This window comes from Tachypleus tridentatus, chromosome 13, assembly GCF_004210375.1.
Source record: "Tachypleus tridentatus isolate NWPU-2018 chromosome 13, ASM421037v1, whole genome shotgun sequence".
Classification (NCBI taxonomy): Eukaryota; Metazoa; Arthropoda; class Merostomata; order Xiphosura; family Limulidae; genus Tachypleus; species Tachypleus tridentatus.
The window spans coordinates 65,252,006-65,279,240 of NC_134837.1; the positions used below are offsets into that span (position 1 = coordinate 65,252,006).

Below are 27,235 nucleotides of genomic sequence, written 5' to 3' on the forward strand. Positions count from 1 at the left end.
TTCTGGTAAGTTAGAAAACTAGAAAGGTGTACAGAACTATTAAGTCACATACATCAGCACACGTCGTCTGTACTGTATGCAAGATTTTTTTTTCATTAACATTAAACATCTTGTAGATTTGACGGCTTTTCAAGTATAATGCAATTAGTTTGCTACTTGTTTTTTACCACACATAGCTACAAAAGGGCTACGTGCACATAGCCCTTCCTTTTTTAATACTGACAGGCTAGTGAAAAGGCAGCTATATGAAAACACCACTCGCCAACTCGTGAACTATACTTATCTGGACCAGGCATGGCCAGGTGTTTAGTGTGGTCGACCCGTAATTCGAAGGTCGCAAGTTCGAATCCCCATCACACAAAACATGCTCGCCCTTTCAGCCGTGGGGGCGTTACCATGTTTCGGTCAATCCCACTATTGGTTGGTAAAAGGGTAGCCCAAGAGTTGCCGGTGGGTGGTGATGACTAGCTGCCTTCCCTCTAATCTTACACTGCGAAATTAGGGGCGGTTAGCTCAGATAGTCCTCGTGTAGCTTTGCGCGAAATTTCAAAACAAACAAACATTTATCTGATCGAATAGTGAGGAGAGCATTTCTGACGTCATGTTCTTTCACAACGATGGACATTAAACACTAGAACACGCCTGATCTAAAAACCTGTAGGCATAAGATAATATATCAAAGTATAATCACTATATAACTGTTATTACAGTACTAAACCTTACATCCAAACAGTTATGAGCATAACTGGTGTTGCTAATTTACTTTATATACACATCGTACATGAGTAACTGTTATTGGTACATCACTATATAGACACAACATATACAAGTAGCTGGTGTTGATACGTTACTTTATACATACAATGTACATAACAAGCTGTTATGGGTACGTCACTTTAAACACGCAGTGTACCTGAGTAAGTGATCTTCGTACGTTACTTTATACACGCATAATACATAATTAATTGGTGTTGGTACGTTAATTTATACATACAATATACATAAGCGACATGTGTTTTGTTACGTTATTGACCTATCGTACATAAGTAACTGTAATAGGTTCATTACTTTATACAAATATTGTACGTAAGTATATTGTGTTGGCATATTACTGTATACATAAATTCTGCATAAGTTAATTGCATAGGTACGTTATTTTAAACAAACATAGTACATAATTAGCTGGTGTTGGTACGTTATTTTATATACACTGCTGGCCAAAATCTCGAGGCCAATGAACATAAAGACAAAACATGCATTTTGCGTTGTTAGACTCAACCTCTTATTTGAGTAGAGCTTCGAAAGATGAAAATAAGAAAAGGGATAATAGAAATAAAAGAACGTTTTTAGCATTTAATAGGGAAAATGTGAACACTATTAGCCTAAATTTGCCTAAATACCAGCTGGTCAAAATTTTGAGACCATACTGAAACGAAGCGTTAATCGGGAAACACACGTAACGAAATTTATTTGTGTTCAAGCATTAGCGTTGTCAACATCTCCTGTGTTACATTGGGTAAAAACATGCCAAAGGCTAAAAAGTTGACGGAGTTTAAACGTGGCAGAATTGTCGAGCTGCAAAAGCAAGGTCTTTCTCAACGTGCCATCGCTGGTGAGATTGGACGTAGTAAAACTGCTGTTGCAAATTTCTTAAAAGACCCCGAGGGATACGGAACGAGAATTTCAAGTGGTCGGCCCAAGAAAATTTCGCCGGCGTTGAGCAGAAGGATTCGATGGGTTGTCCGGCAAGACATCAGCCGATCGTTGAACCAGATTAAGGCCCTGACGGACGCAGAATGCAGCTCAAGAACAATAAGACGGCATTTACGAGAAAAAGGCTTTAAAAACCGTAAACGTCTTCAAAGGCCACGCCTCCTTCCACACCACGAAACAGCTCGGTTAAATTTTGCTGAGAAGCACCAAACATGGGACGTAGAAAAGTGGAAGAAAGTTTTGTTCTCTGATGAGAAAAATTTTAATCTGGATGGTCCAAATGGCTTACAACGTTACTGGCACAATAAGGATATCTCACCGGAGATATTTTCTACACGACAAATTGGAGGAACTTCCATCATGATCTGGGGTGCTTTCTCCTTCCATGGAACAATGGAGCTTCAGATGATACAGAGGCGTCAAACAGCAGCTGGCTACATTGGCATGTTGGAGAGAGCATCCTTATCGTCTGAAGGCCCTCGCTTGGGTGGAAATGACTGGATCTTTCAGCAGGACAACACTACAATCCACAATGCCCGCAGGACAAAGGTCTTTTTCATGGCGAATAACGTGATTCTTTTGGACCATTCAGCGTGTTTATCCGAACTGAACCCTATTGAAAATGTTGGGGGTGGATGGCAAGGGAAATCTATAAAAACGGACGTCAATTCCAAACAGTGCATGATCTTCGTGAAGCCATCTTCAACAATTGGAATAACATTCCAGCCAGTCTTCTGCAGACACTTATATCGACCATGCCAAAGCGAATGTTTGAAGTTATTCGCAATGACGGCCGTGCAACTCACTACTGAAACCTCTTGTTGGGTATTTCCTACCCTGTTTAGGACTTCTTTTTGGTATGGTCTTAAACTTTTGACCAGCTAGTATTTAGGCTAATTTCATAGTGTTCACATTTTCCCTATTAAATGTTAATTTTTTCCCCTTTTCTTATTTTCATCTTTCCAAGCTCTACTCAAATAAGTGGTTGAGTCTAACAACACAAAATGCATATTTTTTCTTTATGTTCATTAGCCTTAAGATTTTGGCCAGTAGTGTTTATATATATCGTACATAAATACCTGTATTGGGTACGTTACTGTATAGACACAACATACATAAGTAACTGGTGAATGTACGTTATTTTATACAGAAACAAAACATAAGTAACTGGTATTGGTATGTTATTTTATACAGAAACAAAACATAAGTAACTGGTATTGGTATGTTACTTTATACCATTACATACATAAGTAACTGATATTGGTATATTACTTTATACCATTACATACATAAGTAACTGATATTGGTATATTACTTTATACCATTACATACATAAGTAACTGATATTGGTATGTTACTTTATACCATTACATACATAAGTAACTGATGTTGGTATATTAATTTATACCATTACATACATAAGTAACTGATATTGGTATATTACTTTATACCATTACATACATAAGTAACTGATATTGGTATATTACTTTATACCATTACATACACAAGTAACTGATATTGGTATATTACTTTATACCATTACATACACAAGTAACTGATATTGGTATATTACTTTATACCATTACATACATAAGTAACTGATATTGGTATGTTACTTTATACCATTACATACATAAGTAACTGATATCGGTATGTTACTTTATACCATTACATACATAAGTAACTGATATCGGTATATTACTTTATACCATTACATACATAAGTAACTGATATCGGTATGTTACTTTATACCATTACATACATAAGTAACTGATATTGGTATATTACTTTATACCATTACATACATAAGTAACTGCTGTTAGTTCGTTGCTTGATACCCACATTGTACATAAGTGATTGGTATTTTTACGTTACTTTATTCACGCATGATACATAAATAACTGGTGTTAAAATGTTACTTTTTACAAACAACCTGCGTAAGTAACTTGTGTTCATACAGTAGTTTAGACACCTCATAGTTATGTATCTGGTGTTGGTACTTTACATTATACAACTACTACATATAAGTAACTGGTGTTGGTACATTACATTATACAACTACTACATATAAGTAACTGGTGTTGGTACATTACATTATACAACTACTACATATAAGTAACTGGTGTTGGTACATTACTTAATACCCTCATTGTATACAAGTTAATGGTTCTAGTACCTTGATACATATAATCTTGACAGGTGTGTGAAGGTTTTATACAAACAAGTAACTGTTAGTATTACCTTATTTTATACAAACAACGTACATAAGTAACTGTTAGTATTACCTTATTTTATACAAACAACGTACATAAGTAACTGTTAGTATTACCTTATTTTATACAAACAACGTACATAAGTAACTGTTATTATTACTTTATTTTATACAAACAAAGTACATAAATAACTGTTATTATTACTTTATTTTATACAAACAAAGTACATAAATAACTGTTATTATTACTTTATTTTATACAAACAACGTACATAAGTAACTGTTATGGATACGTAACTTTATAAATAAAATCGAACATAAGTAACTCGTGTTGGTATACGTCTTTTTATATGGATATCGTACATAAGTAACACGTATTAATACGTTACTTAACACAGTCATCTTATATAAGTACCTGGTGATTGTATGTTTTTATATAAATATCAACCATAGTAACTTATGTTGGTACGTTATATGATACGTACATCGTACGTTAGTAGTTGGTGTTGGTACCTTAACTTTCTACACATCAGGTACTTTAGTAACCGTTTTTGGTACGTTTATATATATATATACACAAATATCGTACATAAATGTACACACAACGTACAGAAATAACTGATGCTAGTACGTCTCTTTATATAAATATCGTACATAAAAAATTGGTGTTGGTACGTTGCATTATACGTACAATATACCTAAGCAACTGGTAATGGTACCTTACTTTATACAAACATGGTACATAAGTAACTGTAATTTTTTCAAAATTAATCATTTCCAAACAGATTTGTACAGTACGAGTTAATGACAATATAAAATGCACTTCTGTTTTTTGCCATCGGATAGTTTTTAAACATAAAATAAAACGATCGAAATTAACAGATTACTGGTATCAGGTACGAATTAATGTTTTATGAAAGTTATGACTTTTCTTAAAGATGATGCTAAGTTCAGTGAAAGGAAATCCAAGGTAATAACAGTGCCGAATATTGTATGCACATAAAATCAAAACAGTTTTGTGTGTGTTGTGGATTTCGTGCATAGCTAAATGAAGGCTATCTGCGCTAGCCGTGCGTAATTTCGCAGTAAAAATCCAAGGGGAAGGCAGGTAGTCATCATCGCCAACTTTCGGGATACTCTTTTATTAACGAATGGTGGTATTGACCGATAAATGATAATGCCCCTACGGTTGAAAGAGCGAGCATATGTGATGGAAAATTAAACCTGCGAACCTCAGATAACGAGTCGACCGACCTAACCACCTGGCCATATCAGGTATTTGCGTAACTTTTTTTTTTTTTGTGTGTGTGTGTACGCATTTTCTTATAGCAAAGCCACATCAGGCTATCTGCTAAGTCCACCGAGGGGAATCGAACCCCTGATTTTAGCGTTGTAAATCCATAGACTTACTGCTGTACCAGCGGGGAATAACCATTTTGTAACAGATGTAATAACATGCGAGGTGTAACAGCTGTTTATAATGATGAATGATTTTTACGTAATCCAGTTAATATAATATGTTTAACCATTAATGGTTATGTCTTTATTATTATTATTGTTTCCCTTGTTTTCTTTACAGTTCTTAATTAACAAATTTATAAAACCATTTCTCTACCGGAAGTCCACCTCAGGTTAAATTTACAAAACCATTTCTCTATCCAAAATACATCTTAATGAACGCATTTTATTCTTTTACTTCCAGTTAATTAACACGGGTCATGTTTTTATTTGGGTTAAATAACGCATCTTACCCCTTTACTTCTGCTGAGCATATTTATATAAAGTTTAACTCAGTTGTCTATTTCCAAATAAATAAGAAAAATAGTTATATCGAGTGTAGTCAAAACTCTATTGGTTCCCTGGAAGTTAATACTCAAAATTTATTTCTTTTCTCTTTCATTACTACCATCTAGCTATCCAATTAACAAATCATACTCATTCTTTAATGACGTGCCTCAGAAAAGAAGGTGTAACGAGTCTTCCGATAGGACAGTTACACTCGGAACACGAGAAACTCACTACATCAGCACGTGCTCAACGTTCCATCCCCGATAAAAGGTGGTCAAAACCTATGGTTTCTTAATAACCATGGAAACGTCACACCAGCTGCTTGCTAGTTGGATAACCGAAATATTTCGGGTCGTTTTAACTGATATCATCATACAGAATGCTGTAATAAACCATTTTATGTTGGGGTCAAGATAAGAATGAAAATAAAATCTGGATTTATCACTTTAATGTAATTTATAAGTCACGCATCAAAAGTAACGTACATTCTGTACAGGTGAGCACATTACCGGAACAAAGCGTTTCAAACCTATTAGCCACAATCAACTCTTTGTGTGTTCCATTCATAAGAAGTCGTTGGGTAGCCTGAGGAAAGGATCTCTCTCTCTAATCATATATACCCTAGGGGATCAGGTGTGCTTTGATCTCTTCCTCCTTCCTTTACTTAATATGATCATGGTTGGTGTGGTTGCTGCTTTAGGGTCAGAGTGGTTTGAATTGCTCCGACCCTTTTCAGGGCAATGTCCATGTACTGGTTTCATACATTTATAGATGTTATTTGCCCTATCAGTAGGAAGTCTAGTTTGATGGTGGCCTTTTTATCTCTCTCTTATATATATGTATTCTAGTTATTTATTTGTTTATATGTTGTTCGGGGAGAGATGTTTAGGACTATTTTCATCATGTATGAGGTACCTATCTAGTTCGCATAATAATTCATTTTTCCATGCATTTTTATCGAAATACGTTATTGTACCATGTAGGAGTCTATCTGGTATAGCTGGTATGTTTGAATATTTGTGTATGAATTTAGATGATGTGGTTCTGGGAACTCTGTATGCTGTTGTGAGGAGTGTGTTTTGTATTGTTTGTAGCTTGGTATTGATTATTTTGCCAATTACAGTAATCCCAGCCAGAGCTGGATAGTCAATCACTGGTCTGATATATGTTTTGCAAATTTTTAGTATGTTGTCTGTTGATGTTCCACAATTCTTGCCAGTTGGACTCCTAGCATAGTTGGTTCTTCGCCAGACTTTTAATTTCATTTAAATGGTTAATCCATGTTAATTCTGAGTCATAGGCTAGACCTAGAAATGTTCCATTCATATATATTTCAGGCTGTATTTTTTGCCACCTGTGTTTTGCCAGCTTAGTAAAGACGACAAGTTGTGTTTTTGCTGTATTTATTTTTATTCTGTATTTTTGACAGTATTCCCTTATTCTGTTTAATTGTGGTTGTATATTTGTGGCTGCTATTGTTGGTGTTCTAGCACTTTTCCAGACTGCCACATCATAAGCGAATGGGAAGAAAGGATGCTTATTTGTATTTTTGTTTTTGAATTTCCCGCAAAGCTACACGAGGGCTATCTACGCTAGCCGTTCCTAATTTAACAGTGTAAGACTAGACGGAAGGCAGCTAGTCATCACCACCAACCGCCAACTCTTGGACTGCTCTTTTCCTAACGAGTAGTAGCATTGACCGTCACATAATAACGTCACCACGGTTGAAAGGGCGAGCATGTTTGGTGTGATGGGAATTCGAAACTGCGACACTCAGATGACGAGTCGAGCGCCCTAACAACCCGGTCATGCCGGGCCGGAGCACGTGTGTTTATTTGCAATACAAGCAGTGAAGATCACAGAACTGTTATTGGAAATTACCGAGACCACGTTAAACATCGCGAGTGACTTTTGTTATCGTTGTTTTACGCTACAGATACACTCATTGTAGAATGTTACTGGTCGTTGTTTTACGCTACAGATACACTCATTGTAGAATGTTACTAGTGGTTGTTTTACGCTACAGATACACTCATTGTAGAATATTACTAGTCTACAAGCTTTTATAATCTAATCTCTTTTTCCAAAAGTAGTAACTGGTTATTTTCGGGGAATTTGTAGCTTCTAAATACTTAAGAATGAAAATAAGGAAGGCTACAAATTACAAGAACGTTGATATTTCCTTAAATGCATTTAAATCTATTTACAATTAACAGCATTGTTTAATCTTTATAAACATCTAGTTTGACGAATATCGTTTTGCTACAGTGATACGAGACAACGCAACGTTGTCTAGTATATACATTTCAAAAGACTTAATAACTTTCGCTTTCCTAAGTATCGCGACAACGATTTGAAACTGATTTTGTCACTGATATTCAAAGTTTACTTCGTTCATACTTGAAAGACGACATTCCACGAGATGTTTCTATCACACTGACGTGTCGTAACTCAATAGATTTGCATGCAAAGCTTTCGTCAGATAACGAAATATTCACTTAATGTCTTGCCTAAAATATTTATATGTCTTGACGAATACATTTTTACAAAATAAATTACGTTCACATTCTTAAAGTCGCAAAAAACCGACTCATATATAGGAAAGAAATCGTCAGAGTTGAAAAACGGATTGGAGGAGCCAGACTACGTAACTGTAATCTAATAAGACAAACTAAAAAAGCTTTTCCTGATTGAAATCAACAACTCATAAGTAAAATCTGTGAAATGTCTTATCAGTAGCCTGTAGTGTTTGTAGATGCTGCTTACCTTTGTATTCATGTTCGAATAAAGTAAATCATATTAATTGGATTGTTTTGCTTGTTTGTTTGTTTTTTGAATTTCACGCAAAGCTAAACGAGGACTGTCTGCACTATTCATCCCTAATTTAGCAGCGTAAGGCTAGAGGGAAAGCAACTAGTCATCACCGCCCACCGCCAACTCTTGGGCTACTCTTTTACCAACGAATAGTGGGATTGACCATCACATTATAAAGCCCCCACGGCTGAGAGGGCGAGCACTTCATAAATACAAACCAAGCTTCATTCTCACCACGATTCCCTGGCGAGACACTAGAAGCATACTCAAGTTCAATCAATAGAAAAATAACCATAACCGAACTAAAAATTAATATCAAAAACTTGAAGAACACTTCCCCCGGACATGACCAAATACCAAATATTATTCTGAAAAAAAGCTCCACTCTCCTACTACAACACCTCACAACATCATGAACATTTCACTAGCGACCGGGTACTACCCTGACATGTGGAAAAAAGCCATCATAACAACGATCCCCAAGAAACAAACTAATAGAACAAATCCAGATAATTTCCGCCCCATCAGTCTATTAAGCTGCCTTGGCAAACTGATGGAGAGAATTATCTCCAACCGTCTCCTCCATTTTTGTGAATCGAACAACATCCTTCCAGAAACTCAAAATGCCTCCAGAAAAAATAGACAAACAACAGATCACCTCACACGACTCACCGAATCAATCTACAAAGCTTACAACAACAATCAAGTAACCATCGGGGTATTCCTAGATGTCAAAAAAAGCATTCGACAGCGTATGGCACAACGCCATCATATACAAACTAAATCACCTACAAATAAATCCCACGATAGTTAAATGGATTTCAAATTTCTTAACCAATAGAACAGCACAAGTAAAAGTCAATAAAACTATATCCAAATTATTTAATATAACGGCAGGAGTGCCCCAAGGATCAGTCCTCTCTCCACTTCTATACATAATTTTCGTCAGTGACATACCTTTTCCAAATCTAACATACACACACAATTCACAATACGCAGACGACATCGCAATCTGGAGCACCTCCAGAAACCCAGTAATGGCCATGTCTCGCGTACAAGAATCACTAAACAACGTCTCAACATGGAGCAACAAGTGGAGAGTCGTGTTAAATCCAACAAAAACACAAGCAATCACCTTCTATAGAAAACTAAAGAAGCAAAGAAAAAATCTAGAAAAAATAAAACTATCACTTGGAAACACAGCCATTGACATGAGCAAAAACATCACATTCCTTGGCGTCACTTTCGACACAAAACTAACATGGAAAAAACACGTAAACAATATACACTCATCAATCAGAAAAAGGATTTCATATCTAAAGACTATAACTGGTAAACAATCGAAATGCGCACCGAACATCATTATACAAATATACAAGGCTTACATCCGTCCACTAATAGAGTACGGATGTCAAGTAACATACAATATGTCAAACAACACACTCCAAAAAATCCAAATGCAACAAAACAGAATATTAAAATCTGCATTCAGCCTACCATCATTTACGCCAACAAATTATCTACACCAAATTAGCAATTTACCAACTATAAGATAGAATAACAGAACTTTCTCTCAAATATTATCTAAAAGCAGAAAATAGAAACAAACTAACGGCATCACTACACAAATTATCAAGCGCACCAACAAAATACATATCACCTTACAACATATTTCAAGAATCACAAATTACTCAACAAAGAATCTAAATAAATAAAATCCATGTCATTAACGTGAATCTTTTTTTTTTTTTTTTTTCAGATACAGAGCAAACGACAGGCAGAACTTTCGGCGCCTGTCCTGTGAAAGTGAGTTTTCTCGGGGCGCTCCCGTTTCCCCCCACATCAAGATCTTTAGGCATTGGATTTCTAGATCCCAGCCTAGGCAACTCTTTTGCCAGACCCTGAATCGTGCCGTTTGATTTGATCTGGATTTCAATCATATTCATGTTCACATCTGCTCAACTTCTTCCTTTCGGGACAGGTCCCGGCCTTTCTTTCCGCTGCTGCCTTTGCCTCCACCCAAGACAACATTTAGAGAGACATCCTCCACCCAAAAAGTCAAGAATAATAACAATAATTAATTTTTAAATAAATAAAAAAACAAAAAAAACACCACTTAATCTTAATAACAATCCACGAAAGGGGACGAAGAGGAACCACAACGTTCCTGAACACCCCGGTTGGGGAGAGACCTCTTCTGATTTCTCTCTCTCTAAACTGAACCCCTGCCACGTTAGTTTAGTTTAGGGCGAGCATGTTGGGTGCGATGGGGATTCGAACCTGCGACCCTTAGATTACGAGTCGAACGCCTTAACTCACCTGGCCATGCCGGGCCGTATTAATTGGAAGCGAAGAAAAGGTAGTGAAAGTGGAGAAAGAAGAGTAAGAAGAAGTGACCTGAGAGGTCATAATAAAATTAGAAAGCAAGTTGTATGATATTGATTCTGGTGAATATGGAAACGCTGAAACCGCTAAATCCATAACTTCTATATACAGCTGTATCTTTTTTCATACTTTATGGATTTTAAATCTGAAAAAAGAAAATTCTGAATAGTAGAGTCAAATAGTTTATTTCTACGAATCAGCGCTTTCTGGGACACAGTATTTCAAAATCCGATGCAACGCCGAGAGTTGTCGTTTTTTCGTGACCAGGGTTCTCACATTTTGTGGTGCGTTTCATTCTACTCGTTTTCGAACTAACCAAATGGAGGATAAGCAGCTGGCCAACAGCTGACTAGACGCCAAGTTTTGGACCATACTTTTGAACGACTTTGGGAGCGTGAATGCGTTGAAGAAATTATGGTCCAATCGAAATATTCGATTAGAATATCCCAAGAGTGGATGGTGTTGTCGATGCGCCTTTCCTCTAGTCTATCACTTCAAAATTAGGGACAGATAACAGTCGTGTAGCTAGCATTATCTGACATTGAGCAAACAAACAACCTTAAAATTTGATCATCATTCCTTTAGTGCTATCACGGCCCAAAGCACACTGAGCATACTTCGTAGTTCGGGAATGCTAACCATTAAGTTGTGCCGGGTCAGTTGAGTTGAAATCTATAACAACAAAAAATTGTTAAATATATACTAATTTTAAATTATCAACAAACGCCTGAATGGTTAAAAATGGATCTGTTGATGGAAGCAATCCTTCATTGGACATGATGAGATAATTTTGAAAAGCTGTGCACGCAGACAAAGCTCAACATTCACTTTTAAAGTTACGAGAGGACGGGCCTGAATAATGTTGACGCCAAACGTTATTTTTCAAGCAGGATATTCTACAGTAAACTGTTCGGATTTAATTACACTATCATTCACGTTTCAAAATGTGACGTAACTTAAATAATACAATTGTTGATTTACCTATGTTATTGTTGAATGTTTCTTATCATGACTGAAATACTCATTGATTACTTTTGCAGTAGGCAGTATAAGTAGTTCAGAGATTTGGTTCTGAGTGAAACTAAGAGTGCAACACCATTAACCTTTTTGAAGTCCATTAAAATAATTTAAACTAATACATTAACTTTATCTTTTCCAGTCACTGGGGGCGGACACTTTTACTTATGTAATTATGGCATTAAAAAAAACTGGCTAAATTCCTATCAAATATAGCACTTATACTTGGACTAGTTTTATAATTAACAATAGTAATAAATAGAACAAGAGTTAACCAAACATTTTTTGTGTAACTAAAACAGTTTTTTTTCATTAAACACGACCTCTATTGTGGTAGCGCTAAGTTTAAGGGCTCATAGTCCATTTTGTAGCCTTGCGCTGAGAAAATGATAACATTTAACATTTGAAGTAAGAAACTGACAGTATTTTCGTTTCTGCTAGTCTTTAAAGTTACTTTTGACTTTATGAGATGTTAACATAGTAGAAACAAGTGTTTCTTTCCGTATAGTGTGTGTATCACTTACTATGCTACAACTGTGCCTTTTTTTAGTTTCCTTCATGTTTTATGTTAACCACTGTAACGTTAATGTGAGCTTACATATTCACATTGCAATTTAGATACTAGTATACGCTTTACGACAGATGTGCAAATATACCAATACCAGCTGCTTCGACTAGTTATCATGACATCAGTTGTGCGATAAATATAGCCAGTTCCGATAATGAACAGGTTAATTCAAAGAAATTAAAATTAATAATATATGACATTGAAATAAATAAACAATAAAACGGAAAATAAATTATTATCCTAATTGTAATTCGTAGTGACTCAAATAGTGTTGATAGTAGTTACACTTCATCAACGTAATCGACTTCACACCGAAAAAGCTATTATTCAAGTAAAGTCTGATAACATAAATAGCGTTCTAATTATTATTGACTATAACATTGTTTCTCAACTCACCTAGAAAGCCCTAGTGATAGGCTAAATGCCTCATGCGAACTGGATGTAGCAGATACAGAGTGATTAGCATATTATCATAAACTAATCTTTCACTCAAAAGTTCTTATTAATAAATACAATAAAGATGTCGGATTATCTGTCTGTCAATCTTCCTCAAGGTGAATGCGACACCTACGGAAACGTGTAGAAGCAGAACACTTTATTTTGTTCATCATAACAACACAGCGAAAGTTATCCTGGAGAGACATGGCTTGCTTTTAAGCGTTTTACTTACGGAAACAAAGGATATCAGCCTAGTCTAATATTTGTAATCGATGTATTATTGTTCGATAATTTGGAAGTATGGTTCGACATTTCGATTCTACATTCTCTCACGTTCATCCATATAAACAGCTTTAAAAGCATGCTGGTCTATCTATTCACTGTCCCGTTAGAATAGGGATGCAGGACTATTAAAAGCATGCTGGTCTATCTATTCACTGTCCCGTTAGAATAGGGATGCAGGACTATTAAAAGCATGCTGGTCTATCTATTCACTGTCCCGTTAGAATAGGGATGCAGGACTATTAAAAGCATGCTGGTCTATCTATTCACTGTCCCGTTAGAATAGGGATGCAGGACTATTAAAAGCATGCTGGTCTATCTATTCACTGTCCCGTTAGAATAGGGATGCAGGACTATTAAAAGCATGCTGGTCTATCTATTCACTGTCCCGTTAGAATAGGGATGCAGGACTATTAAAAGCATGCTGGTCTATCTATTCACTGTCCCGTTAGAATAGGGATGCAGGACTATTAAAAGCATGCTGGTCTATCTATTCACTGTCCCGTTAGAATAGGGATGCAGGACTATTAAAAGCATGCTGGTCTATCTATTCACTGTCCCGTTAGAATAGGGATGCAGGACTATTAAAAGCATGCTGGTCTATCTATTCACTGTCCCGTTAGAATAGGGATGCAGGACTATTTCCCAGTGCTTTTTTTTTATTCTATGAATTTCACACAACACTGTAAACAAGTCTGGTTCAAAGTTCCATTCCTGGTCCAAGTAAAGTTTCACAAGTACCTCAAATCTTCAAATAAATTTCATTGACAACTTTCCTTGCTAGACGTTCTGATTCCTGGTTAGGAACAACATGATCTTCTGGCCATCTAGCGAAATATTCCATCACAACTATGATGCAGTTATTCTTGTTGTTACTCTGTTGAAAAGGACTGAAGACACTAACAGTAAGTTCTTCAACTGACTGATTTACTTACATTGTCTTTCGTTGATCTTTCGTGATATCCACTCTTCTCTACAAAGTTCCATCATACAGACTACTAAAAGAGTGTTTCTTATCCTCTCCAATGTCCTCTTAACACCCAAATATCCAGCTATCGGAAGACTGTAGCAGTAATAAGATTATTTTTTGTTCAATTGTATCTCCCTATTTTTTGAGATAAAAGTATTCGCACAGACATAATTAATACCACTTTGTCATGTATATTTTTATACTTGGACTGCAGTCAGGCACTATCTGCCAGAAAAGAGGTTGCGCTGTTCCGAGTTCACCGAATAAGCAGTTTAACCTTCTTGTCTTATAAATAAGCATCTTTCAGTAACATGATAGACCACATCAGTTTCCACAGGGTTGTCAACCGTATCATTTAGTTTTTCATGCCATACAAATAAACAGTGACTTTTTTTTTTTACTAATACCACTTTTTACCGACACGATTAATCATTAAAAATACTTTTTTGTTATCTATGGGTTTACAAATAGTCTTAAAAGTGACTTTTCTTACAGACTCTTCGTAGGTTCTACAAGACGTCTGACAATCCAGAACCAGTCTTGGATTTTTTTTCTCTGAATAACTTCAGGCTGCTCGTTGTTAACGTCTTTTGCTTCACTCCTTTCATGGTGTTCACAATTTCTGGTAACACAAGGTGTTAATAATGTGTTAGCATTTCTATAGTTTCATCCTGAGCAATACGAGAAGTTGAAGTCGTATTCTTGAAGTTCTTAGTGCCATCTGGCTTCTGGATAGCAGAACTTCATCATCTACCCAAGTGCTGCATGATCTCCCCAGAATATAAACTTTTGTTTAAATGCATGACGATCGAAGCTACTCGAGCCTCAAAGAACACTTAATAGTTTTTTTTTATTTATACAAAAAGCGCCTATCTACAGTATTCATTGTTATAGTAGAGGATCATATACTATTTTCCATTTTGTACTTGTGGTAACACCGGTGTTACCACTGGTATTTATGATTGAGGTTATTTAGCAGACACAGAAAGGTGTTGTGGTTAAATTTATTTTTGCATATGCAATTTCAGTTTCTAATTATTTTATCATGGGCATTGATTGCCCTTTTGTAAATGTCATATGGCTTCTTCGATCGTCTTATAATTCTCCATACTTCGCTGATGTCCTTTTGTACATAATATCAGGGGCGTAGATCCTGGATGGATGGGGGATACGTCTCCCCTTTGTTCTAGGTGGGGGGTATGGTGCATACAATCATCTCCCCCCCTACAGTTTGGTCTGTTGAATTATTTTATTGCATCACAGGCCTACAAATTGTGTGTTTGTTCTTGTGATTCTCGGGTTTTACCAATCGAATTACATAATTAGGCCTAGATGTAGGATTTTTCAGTAGCCGAAATGTACATCTTTAATATAGGCGTGCTTCTAAGCTTTTCGATCTAAGCAATAGTTCGTAAGTATCAGTCAGTAGGCTTAAGTATACATGCAAGTATCGTGGCAACAAGATTACTCTGTGACTGCATGTTTACAGCTTTCAGGTTCACGTAATCAGAGATTACCAATTTGCAAATTGAACAATCATCCCCATTGTGTGTAAAAAATCTACGCCTTTGCATATCATATACCTTCTTCAAGCTCGCCCTCCCTCTAGTGGCACAGCGGAATGTCCGCGGACGTACAGCGCTACAAACCGAATTTCAATACCCGTGGTGGACAGAGCACAGATAGACCATTGTGTAGCTTCGTGCTAGACTTCACAACAAATAACCAATCTTTAATATTGTCTTCAATCAAACTGATTTTTTCTTCGTAATTCTGTACATTTATGTCTTATTCAGAGCACTCCTCTCTTACATTATTGTGTGTTTATTCTAATTTTCTCTCTCTTTCTTTTGATTTTTTTAAAACTTTCTGGCTGTTTATCTATTTAGTTCTTTTTTTTTGTATTTCCCCCCCCCTGATTTCTTTCCTTTATTTTAGTATTTCAGTAAAATTTTCAGTATTTCTTATAGCACGTCACCATTTTAAAGTTGAATGGGATTTTATTTTACCAAAATAATCATACTTTTGATACCAGTGATGTTTTTTATTATTGACCGCACTAATTTGGATTATGTGGTAAAATAATAATGAAAAATAGTCCATTTAAAGATTACGAAAACATTTTATTTCTTTGACTGTATATACATAGGATTTATAAGTTTCACGATTTTTCGTAACTAATTGAACATTCACGAAGAGATAAGATCTACTTAATTATTTTTAATTTTCTTGTACTACAGCACTTGCCTTATTTTTATTACTATGTCACAAACTTTAAATTTACAAAACTGAATTAAATAAACTGTCTCACAAATACTTAAACAAGTAACCGACTTATTCACCGGCTAACAGATAGTCTCTCAATGATCCACTAAGTTCACTGTCTAACACAGTAATTTTTAATCAATATAGTCTCGTATAACTAATATTTTATACGCTTGAAATTGATTTCTAAACTTTTGAGAAAGCTTCTCACTGTGGCCACGCCCATCACGTTACGTCAAACTTCATCCTGGCTAAACAATAATACTAATTTCTAGAAATGTCCGAGTTAAAACAGAGATTATTGGACGGTGAATATATTCTTGAATAAAGCTGGCAAAGATAGCAGAAACAGGTGTATGTGTTTGTGGGCGTTTTCTTTTAGTAAAACCACATCGGGCTATCTGTTGAGCCCACCGAGGGAAATCGAGCCCCTGATTTTAGCGTTGTAGATCCATAGACTGATCGCTGTACTAGCGGGGGGCGAGCATATACGGATAAAAAGTGATAATCTTATCAAACAGACCAGTGTTGGTTCGCTCGTCATGACTTTTGTGGTTAGAAATTACCTAGTAAGACACACAAAAAAACATTACTAACGCAATCAAAACGTCTTAATAGCTGGTAGGGTTCCCTATGAAATTTATATAGATTGGCTGTAGCCAAATATTTATACAGATAGTTAAAAAAACGAACATAACACTTCACTATGATGCAATATATGAGACTCACCGGTCTCGCTCAACTTGGGGAAGTAGTGATAACTTTTTGTAACTATGAGAGAAGTATAATATATTATTATTTATGTATAGTGTATTACAATTAGACAGATACGTAAATAACATACCAGATGTTTAGGCTTTTTTCTCTCTAATTTCCTTACGACAATCAAACATTTCATAAAAATTTTCGTTCACTTCAACTGAATGGTTATTATGTTTAATTATAACAAAAATGGCGGACAGAGGGAGCGTTGTACGATACAGTTTGTTCTTGTTTTAAGTATATGAATGACACGAATTTATTCATGCTTTATTAACTGTCGTATCTGATAAACAGAGAGAAAGTAGTCGTACCTGAAATATAAAGTAGTTGAATAGGTATAGGCCATAAATCAATGCAGTTTTCAACTCCAACTCCTACGTGGTGTCAAGCAATCAATCATAACGTATCGCAGTAAATCTAAACGACATGGCGTTTATTAGGTTTATCGAGTTGGACGAATAAAACAAAAATGATAGTAAAAGAGAATTGAAGAAACAGGGAAGAAAGATAAATTTGCAGGTTTGAAAAGTTAATAATTTATGCATACTCCGATTTGCCATAATATCAGTGTTGGGAAATTCTCTTGAGTAAATAATTTTAACAGACTAATTTATATTGGCCTACATTTCAATAGAATATAATGTCTGTGATCTTTATCGGAGTTTACGTTTTATAGACCTGGGAAAGTCACATTTGACCTCTCCCGCCTATAGAATATTGATTTGGGCATTTTTGAATATTTCGGATTTCACGCAAAGTTGTTAGAAAGCTATCTGTACTAGACGTCCCAGGTTTTGAAGGGATGGAAAGACAGATAGTTAACACAATCCATCCCACTTCTTGGGCTGCTCTTTACCAACGAGTAATAGAATTGACTATCACATAAAAACGTCCCTCGGCTGAAAGTACGAGCATGATCGAAAACGGGGTTCGAACTTTCGGCTCTCAGATTCTGAGTAGAGTACCAGGTCTTATTTGTCATAATCCGTGATTGACTCGTGCATAATAAACTGGAAATCACTATAATAATTAACTTCAAATCTTAACGTGTTTTTCTACGTACATTTAATTATTTTACTCATTGAAAGAAGTTTTTTCTCTAAATTTATGAGTTTTCGATAAACAGTTTAGAATTTTTATAAATCTCTGGCTAGATGGTTAAGGCACTCGACTCGTAATATGAGGGTCGCGGGTTTGAATCCCATTCGCATCAAACATGCTTGCCATTTCAGCCTTGAGGGTGTTATAATGTGACGGTCAATCCTACTAATCGTTGGTAAAAGAGTAGCAAAGAGTTTGCGGTTGGTGGCGATGACTAGCTGCCTTCCCTCTAGTATTACATTGCAAAATTAGGGGCAACTATAGAGTAGATAGCCTTTGTGTAGCTTTGCGCGAAATTAAAACAAACAAACAAACAAACAATAATAAATCTCTTCTCTGCCAATAAAAAAATCAATTTCTTTGAAATAAAAATGTGTTTGCACGAGAAATTGTTGATTTTGTAAAGACTATTGAGGAGGACCTGTTTAACTTTATTTGGTACTTTTCTATTAACGAAGGTCTGTATCAATGGGACTTCTATATTTCAATTATTCCTTATAAGGAATGTAGATACATTTTGGACCAGTCACACGTTAGTAGAGCCGTTAAGGTGACGTATCAGACTGGATGGTTAGTGAAGAATTCAATACTGAAATAAATAGAAGTGAATGTGGAAGTAACATAAGATTAAAATAGATTTAGATACTTATGTAAAGTAAGCGAATCTGATGTTGTTTCGGAGGAGGTTTTAATAAGTGTAATAATTTTACTTTAAGAGGTGGAGTATCAGTTTTATATTTAAATGTGACGTATTTATTTATTTAAGAAATCACAATACTCAATGACAATAAATAGAAAGGAGTACAGATATTAATAATGTTATGAAAATATAATTTTGAACATCAAGGCTTATTAACGGAAGTTTCATACTTTAAGTTGTTTCTTTAGTTGACAATTCTTCTCCTGCAATAAGTGTTTTCTTATAGCAAAGCCACATTGACCTATCTGCTGTGTCCACCAAGTAGAATCAAACCACTGAGTTGAGCATTGTGAATTTGTAGAATTACCGCTGTTTCATGGCAGGACAAAATTCAGATAAAAAAATGAAGGGTTTTTAACACTACGATATACGAACATATAATAAGTTTTCTGTCTTTGATGTTATAATATTGACTTTCCATTCCATATATAAGTTTTCATAAAACGAGTTGTCAAGAAGAGTCGTTAAGTTAGTGTTGTTTCAAATTACCTTTGTCTTTCTGAAAGTTAGGTGGTACCTGGTACCGCCCACCGAGTACATTGCTTGAATCGAATTTTATGTAAGGTTGAGGCAACGTTTCATCCTGTTTGTACAGGTAATATCTAGATGTTTAAGTTTGGCTTTCCTCCAGTTATTCTTGATCTGACTTTAATCGAACATTTAACTGATAAACTCCAGAATGAAAGCGAAAGTACCAAGTGGGGCAAACTTTGGTTTAGGTTTTATTAAAGATATTTTTAATGCGTTGTATACATCGGGTCCAATCAGTTTGTTATTCCCTGGCTTAAATTCAGCCGGTATAGATTCAGCAAATTTCTATCTTACCCAAATCTTGTTCGAGTCTCCTGTTTTATGGAACTATCCGATATAGCTCAGAAGTGTTGTAGTTTATATTTAAGCATAAAGCTACACAATGGTTTATCTGTTCTCTGTCCACCACGGGTATCGAAACCTGGATTCTAACGTTATAAATCCGCAGACAAACCGCTGTACTACTGGGAGGTTCTCAAAGTGTTATCAAGTCCTGTAAAAATACCGCAGAGTGAATGAAGAACAGAAATGTTGGTGTTGTCATTCCAGAATGTTGGTTTATTGTAGACTCTAGTGAGAGATTACTGAATGGTATCTTAATCTTGAGGGTTTTTAGTTGTACCACTTAAAACGACTTCTTTGTTTCAAAATTGCATTTTTAATAACAAAAACAACATACAATCTAGAGGGAGAATCAGATGCCAGGAGAAATGGCCTTCTAGGAGAGCAGTCATATTTAGGCAATGTCCTCTTCTGCCTGCAGGACTTGTATTGCTGTTGTAGAAGCCCATGTTTGCGATTTCAATGAAGTCAACGATCCGAAAACAGCTGTTGACATCTACAGCACTGAGATCCATAGATTTAGTTGTTCCCTGGGTATCGATCTTGGCGAAATAAAAACAAAAGGTGAGAGTCACTGTGAAATCAATAATTCTGTATAGGCCTCCCAGCTAAGTTGCGGTCAAAGTAGAAATACAGTTCTTTGGTTTCACAAGGAACAAGGATTGTGTCCTCCAAATGAAAGTGAGATATGCATTCACCCCACTCTAATTTAGGAGCATGTCCGATTGTTGAGCACCTAAATTCCTTTAATATGCGAAACCAACAACTTCGAGAACTTTACGGGTGAGGCTAAACATATTGATCCTCCAATGTTTAGAGACAAATAAGGTGTGAACCACTTCCTTATTTAGATAGGTCACAGTTCTGGAAAGATCAGATTTGTAAACGGGCAGTACAATGCTCAATATGTGCGACATTTTGATAAATACACTTGATAAGTTGTAATTCGAGCTTCTGATGAATCTAAGGAAGTGGCAGTCCTTGATTTACAAGCTATCATATGAAGTGTGATTTGATTCTGGTACTTTAACGTCAACCAGTCAAACAAACAGAGCCAGTGCGCCAGCTAATAGTCAATTTCTCTACAACCCGACCAATGAAAAAGAAGTCAGACATCAAATACGAGGTTCACCTACAACCGGTACTCACTTAGGATTTCTGCCATGGATAGACTACAGTCACCATTCTTGACATATGTATATACGAGGTTCACCTACAACCGGTACTCACTTAGGATTTCTGCCATGGATAGACTACAGTCACCATTCTTGACATATGTATATACGAGGTTCACCTACAACCGGTACTCACTTAGGATTTCTGCCATGGATAGACTACAGTCACCATTCTTGACATATGTATATACTACAACCGGTACTAGGATTTCTGCCATGGATAGACTACAGTCACCATTCTTGACATATGTATATACGAGGTTCACCTACAACCGGTACTCACTTAGGATTTCTGCCATGGATAGACTACAGTCACCATTCTTGACATATGTATATACGAGGTTCACCTACAACCGGTACTCACTTAGGATTTCTGCCATGGATAGACTACAGTCACCATTCTTGACATATGTATATACGAGGTTCACCTACAACCGGTACTCACTTAGGATTTCTGCCATGGATAGACTACAGTCACCATTCTTGACATATGTATATACGAGGTTCACCTACAACCGGTACTCACTTAGGATTTCTGCCATGGATAGACTACAGTCACCATTCTTGACATATGTATATACGAGGTTCACCTACAACCGGTACTCACTTAGGATTTCTGCCATGGATAGATTACAGTCACCATTCTTGACATATGTATATTCTGTATAATTTTGTATCTCTGTGTACCCTGTAAATATTTTACATTTTAGGGTTTAATACGTATTGTTCTAATTTTCGTTGTGAAATGGTTCCCTTTCTTATATACATGTCCTGTTAAACAACTCACTCCTACTTACAGGAGGTGGGTGATTAAATGGTAGTAACTGTATGTTTGTTTCATTATTTAAGATTATTTTCTACTCTTTCTTCTAAATATTTCAAACGGAGCACGTCGCAAGATGACACTTCGATAACTACCTATCATGACGACATCTGGTGATTTTGTTACATTTTCTTTCGTCCTGTGAGTGAATTTTCATTAATGAGTATGTTTTCGTTGTTACCGAGTGGTTTTCGGGTGCATGTGTACTGGAATTCTGAGTTAAAATGTGATATGGTTTTTGTCATGGTGTATGTTGTTAAGTCGAGATAAATGGTTCAATACACATTTTACATCGAGTATAAGCAATTTGTGTTCATATACGGATATCTTGTTAAAGGTTATTTTTGCATTTCCTCGCAAAACAGTTTGTTCGTTTTGAATTTTGCGCAAAGCTACACGAGGGCTATCTGCGCTAGCCGTCCCTAATTTAGCAGTGTAAGACTAGAGGGAAGGCAGCTAGTCATCAAAGCCCACCGGCAACTCTTGGACTACTTTTTTTTTTAACAACAAATAGTGGGATTGACCGTAAATTAATAACGCCTACACAGCTGAAAGGGTGAGCATGTTTGGTGTGACGGAGATTCGAGCCCGCGACTCTCAGGCTACCAGTCGAGAGCCTCAATCACCTGGCTGTATCGGGGCGTTGTCCAACAGTTATGAAGCCTGTGACGTCTAAGCGTTTGCAAGCCAGAGAGGGTCAACACAACTCTTGACCAGCATTAGTTTCAAGTTCTTAAAGAGTTTAAATTAAATGTCGGCTGTTGTCAAGCCAAGTATAAGAAATCTTGCTGTAGACAGAACTTTGGTGTTTACTCTACCAAGACGTGCTGTAAAAAAACAACTGAGTTGCTATGTTACAGAATACTGTAGACACCACAACAACCACTGTTTACTGTACAAATTAGGAACGGGTCACAAATGTCGTTAAAAAGTTGTTAATAGGTACTGACGGGGCTTCATAAAATTACAGTTCTAATATATTTATTATTATTGAAATTACTACAAATTAAGTAATTGTTTGAAACATACGTAAGCCTTGAAACACAAAGCACTTTGAATTTTGCAAATATTTTAGAACTCGGTGCTAGAAAAATATTTGAAAAAAAATTACATGATTAAATGGTAATAACTGTATGTTTGTTTTATTATTTAAGATTATTTTTTACTCTTTCTTCTAAATATTTCAAACGGTGCACGTCGCAAGATGACACTTCGATAACTACCTATCATGACGACATCTGGTGACGGGAATGTTTTTCAAGGATTTTCAATTGATTAAAAAGGTTTTTCTACTTTGTCAACTATTTAAAATAACTTGAACTGCTATGAAGACATTTTGTTTAAAGTTTTCCTTTTATAGATTTTTTAAAGTCATTTACCCACCATTATAGGGCTATATCTTAAAAAAATATCAGGCTGAAATGTTTCGTTTCACATCAATTCTAAATTCCTCCAACCCCGTTCTAAACGCAGTCTCTAGAAGAATGAAAAAGTTGAATTATAAGTAAGAGTTAATTTCCCATTTGTTAAACACGTTCTTTTGTTTAGTACGTTACGACGATCAAGTGTAAAGAAAATATTCATCATTAAAAATAAATGTTAATGTTTTTATTAAAACCGGAATCCCCGTCAGACATGCTCGTCCTTTCAGCCGTGGGAGCGTTATAAAGTGACGATAAATCCCATTTTTCATTGGTTAAAGAGTAGCCTAAGAGTTGGCGGTAGATAGTGATGACTAGCTGCTTTCCCTCTTGTCTTACACTGCTAAATTAGGAACAGCTAGTGCAGATAGCCCTCGTGTAGCTTTGCACGGAATTCAAAACAAACCAGCGCAGATTGCCCTTGTGCAGTTTTGCGCGAAATTCTGAAGAAACCAAAGTTTATTAAAACCGAGGTATTTTTTTCAATACAAATCTATTAATTCTTGTGATCTGATGTATCAGTTCATAAGAGAGTATCAGAACTAGTGAAAATACTACTGTTATTAGAATCATGAGATGCGTGCACCAACACAAGCACAATCCTATGTCAGGCAGTAGAATTGTTGACCGAGCTCGGGTTCGATGTAAAGAACACGTTCACAACGTTCAGCAGTCAGGTGTAGTTTCGGAGAACCAAGAGACGGCATGGGTTCGTTTATCGTGACTACACTCACGACCCTAAGGTCCTCTAATGGCTGTTATAGCTCACGATTTATTTCGTAACTAAATTATGATGTCAGGTGTCGTAGATCGTCTGTTATCGCTTAATTAAGTTTCTCAATTATATTTTGGTTTTTGTTTTCAGTACGTATTTCTCTTACCAGTGGAGCCCGTTTCCTGCCCCTGTGTAAGAACATTCGACGTCATGCCCCACAAACACGGGGTCGGACATCAATCAGCAAACGTTATTTTCTTGTAAGCGTTAAAAAACAGGGGCAATCCTTTTCGACTAAATGTAGGAGTCGTATTTTGTCCTTTATTCCAACATATTTCTGAGCTTCCGATGATAAATCAATTTCTCTCTGGCTTACCTTTATCATTATCACTCATAGAATACTTGGGACTACTGTACAGAGAATATTTATTATGTCCGAGAACGCGCTGTTTAGAGACCAGTATTATTCGTCTTTTCTGCTTCAACACGAACTCTACCATCGCCTAAATAATAACTGTACACCTTTGCTACCGCCTGGATATTAAGTCGAAGTCTGCGTTACACCTGAGAAACAATGTTATACGTCTGCTACTGTCTGAAGGCCAACTTTATACCTCTGTCGTCACCAAAGTCCATTATTATTAATCTCCATTGCAATATGAACATGAATATTATATCTATGGTTGCCGTAAAAGACCAATTTGTTTATATGTGTGCTTTACAAATACAAGACTTCTCCTTGTGTCGGAATTTTAACCTTAAATCTCTCCTTCTCCCCAAAAATACAATAATATTAAAATTTCAATCGTCTACTACCACCAATCACCTAAATTTGCTTACGTATAACGACAAACGCTTGTCTGTTGTACCACCAAAACAAGAACAGCGGCACGAGAAAAAATAATGTAAAAAATTATACAATCTATAATAACCCTAGACCGAGTTTCTTACGTATAACCACTACTCTTCTTATTTCTAAAGTCTTCCTCCGTCTACATTGGGCCCGGCATGGCCATGTGGTTAGGGTGCTCGACTAGTAACCTGAGGGTCACGGGTTCGAATCCCCGTCACACCAAACAAGTTCGCCCTTTCAGCCGTAGGGACATTATTATGTGATGGTCAATCCAACTAACTATTCATTGGTAAAACGAGTAACTCAAAGGTTGGTGGTGGGTGGCGATGACTAGCTGCCTTCTCTCTGGTCTTACATCGCTGAATGAGGGACAACTAGCACAGATAGTCGTCGTATAGCTTTGCGCGAAATTCAAAAACAAACCGTCTATATAGACTCACCAGTGTTTTGTTCCCTACAAACTGACAAAAAATTAACACATTATTTGATTATTCCAGGACAAACAATAGCAACCTCGCCATTAATGTGCAAGTGTTCAAAATATTATTTTTTGCTACTAATCATATTGGTTGATCTTTTTTTCCTGCTAGGCCTGCGTTTGCACTTCACACAAAAGTTGAGACCCACTGATATAGATTAACTTAAGCTAATTACTTACTTTACAATCATAACGAACAACGTTCAGCAGTCAGGTGTAGTTTCGGAGAACCTGGAGACGATATGGGATCGTTTAGACTCGTGATTAACGTGCCAAATTATGGATTCATGATGTCCATCTTGCTGTTGTAAATTTGCGGCTGCGTTATAAGGGTGACAGTCAAATGCAAATATTCTGTTAAAGTACCCTAAGAGCTGGTGGTCGGTGCTGTTGACTAGTAGCCTTTCTTCTAGTCTATCACTAGTGTATTATTGAATTGCACGGAATACCGGAAATAATTTCATTCTTACTATACATAAATATTCAGTATATTTACATTGCTTAATTATACTGCTAAGTGAATATAGAAGTTACTTGATTGTAGTAGGGCCAGACAAGGCATGGATGTTAGCTTGCCTGATAGTTCACGCTTCACGCCCTATTACTACAAAAACATTACCCGCACTCGTATACATTACTGTTGTAAAAATAACGATAAAATCCAGTTAAAGTCAGACAAGAGTAGCCCAAGGGTTGGCGGTAGGTGCTATTGAATAGCTGGCTTCCTTCTACCAGTACGGGGTCGTGTTAGGGCGCTCGACTCTCAATCTGAGGGTCGCGAATTCGAATCCCCGTCACACCAAACACGCTCGCTCTCTCAGCCGTAGGAGCATTATAATGTGGCGGTCAATCCCAGTATTCATTAATAAAAGAGTAGCCCAAGAGTTGGCGGTGGGTGGTGATGACTAGTATTTCTTCTAGTTTTATTTATTGTATAAAAACGTATCAAACCTTTCATTCATACTGTTAGTAAGTCAAATACGGACTTCGTGATTTACAATATTATTTCCACATCTCCAATCCTAAAAGACGAGTTTAGTCCAACATTTACAGTAAACTAAGTTTCTTAGTTCACGTTGATTAACTAAACGTTTTGGTTTCGTTATAATATTGTACATGGACACTAAACTGAGTCTAATAGAATTGCTGAAATTCCTACCAAAACACGTCCATGATTTAAACATTTAAAATTAATTATTTAAGTCGTAAAACAACCCAACAAAACCTGAATACTGAAAGCACCCCCCCATCAAAATAATAAAACAAAAAAACTAAACACCGAAAAAAATCCCCCAAAAAAAAAAAACAAAATAAGGCACTGAAAGTATCTTTCCAAAAATTAATGCAACAAAAAATTTATTACTGATTTATTAAGCCTTATTATCTATGATTTTCCTTTTTTGTTTTTTTACAGACGAATTAACTATGATTATAAAGCTCATGTAAACACATTTCATTATTTCGATTCTTCATCCTAGGGTTCCTTATTGGGTCTAATCGATGTACTTTGGTTTATCACTCACTTTTATAACAATATAAAATTATTTATTTATTTATTTATTACACATAGACATCAACGTTTAAAATTTAAAATGAACATGCAACTGAAAAACAGTCAACAACAGTATTCGTTTTTCAACAGCAAAGATACAATTTCGCAGTTTGTAACTTTTGAAATTATTTTCAGCCATTGTCAACCTAACGTCTGGCTAAACTATTCGATTAAATCGATTATTTTAACTTAAGAGCTGGTGTAAATTGCGTAAGAAGCATATGGAAATTCCTTCTCTAATTAATCGACTTATTTTATGAGCAGTGAACAAGGTCTTAGCTTTAATTACATTTAATTAAGCCTAAACGTTATTCAAGTTACAGTGGAATA

General features: G+C 36.1%; 1 protein-coding gene across 1 annotated transcript in view; it reads right to left on the minus strand.

Moving 5' to 3' along the window:
• LOC143239304 (protein Wnt-7b-like) overlaps positions 1–27,235 on the minus strand; it is a 99,467-nt gene that overhangs the window by 22,396 nt on the left and 49,836 nt on the right. The window lies entirely within an intron of this gene.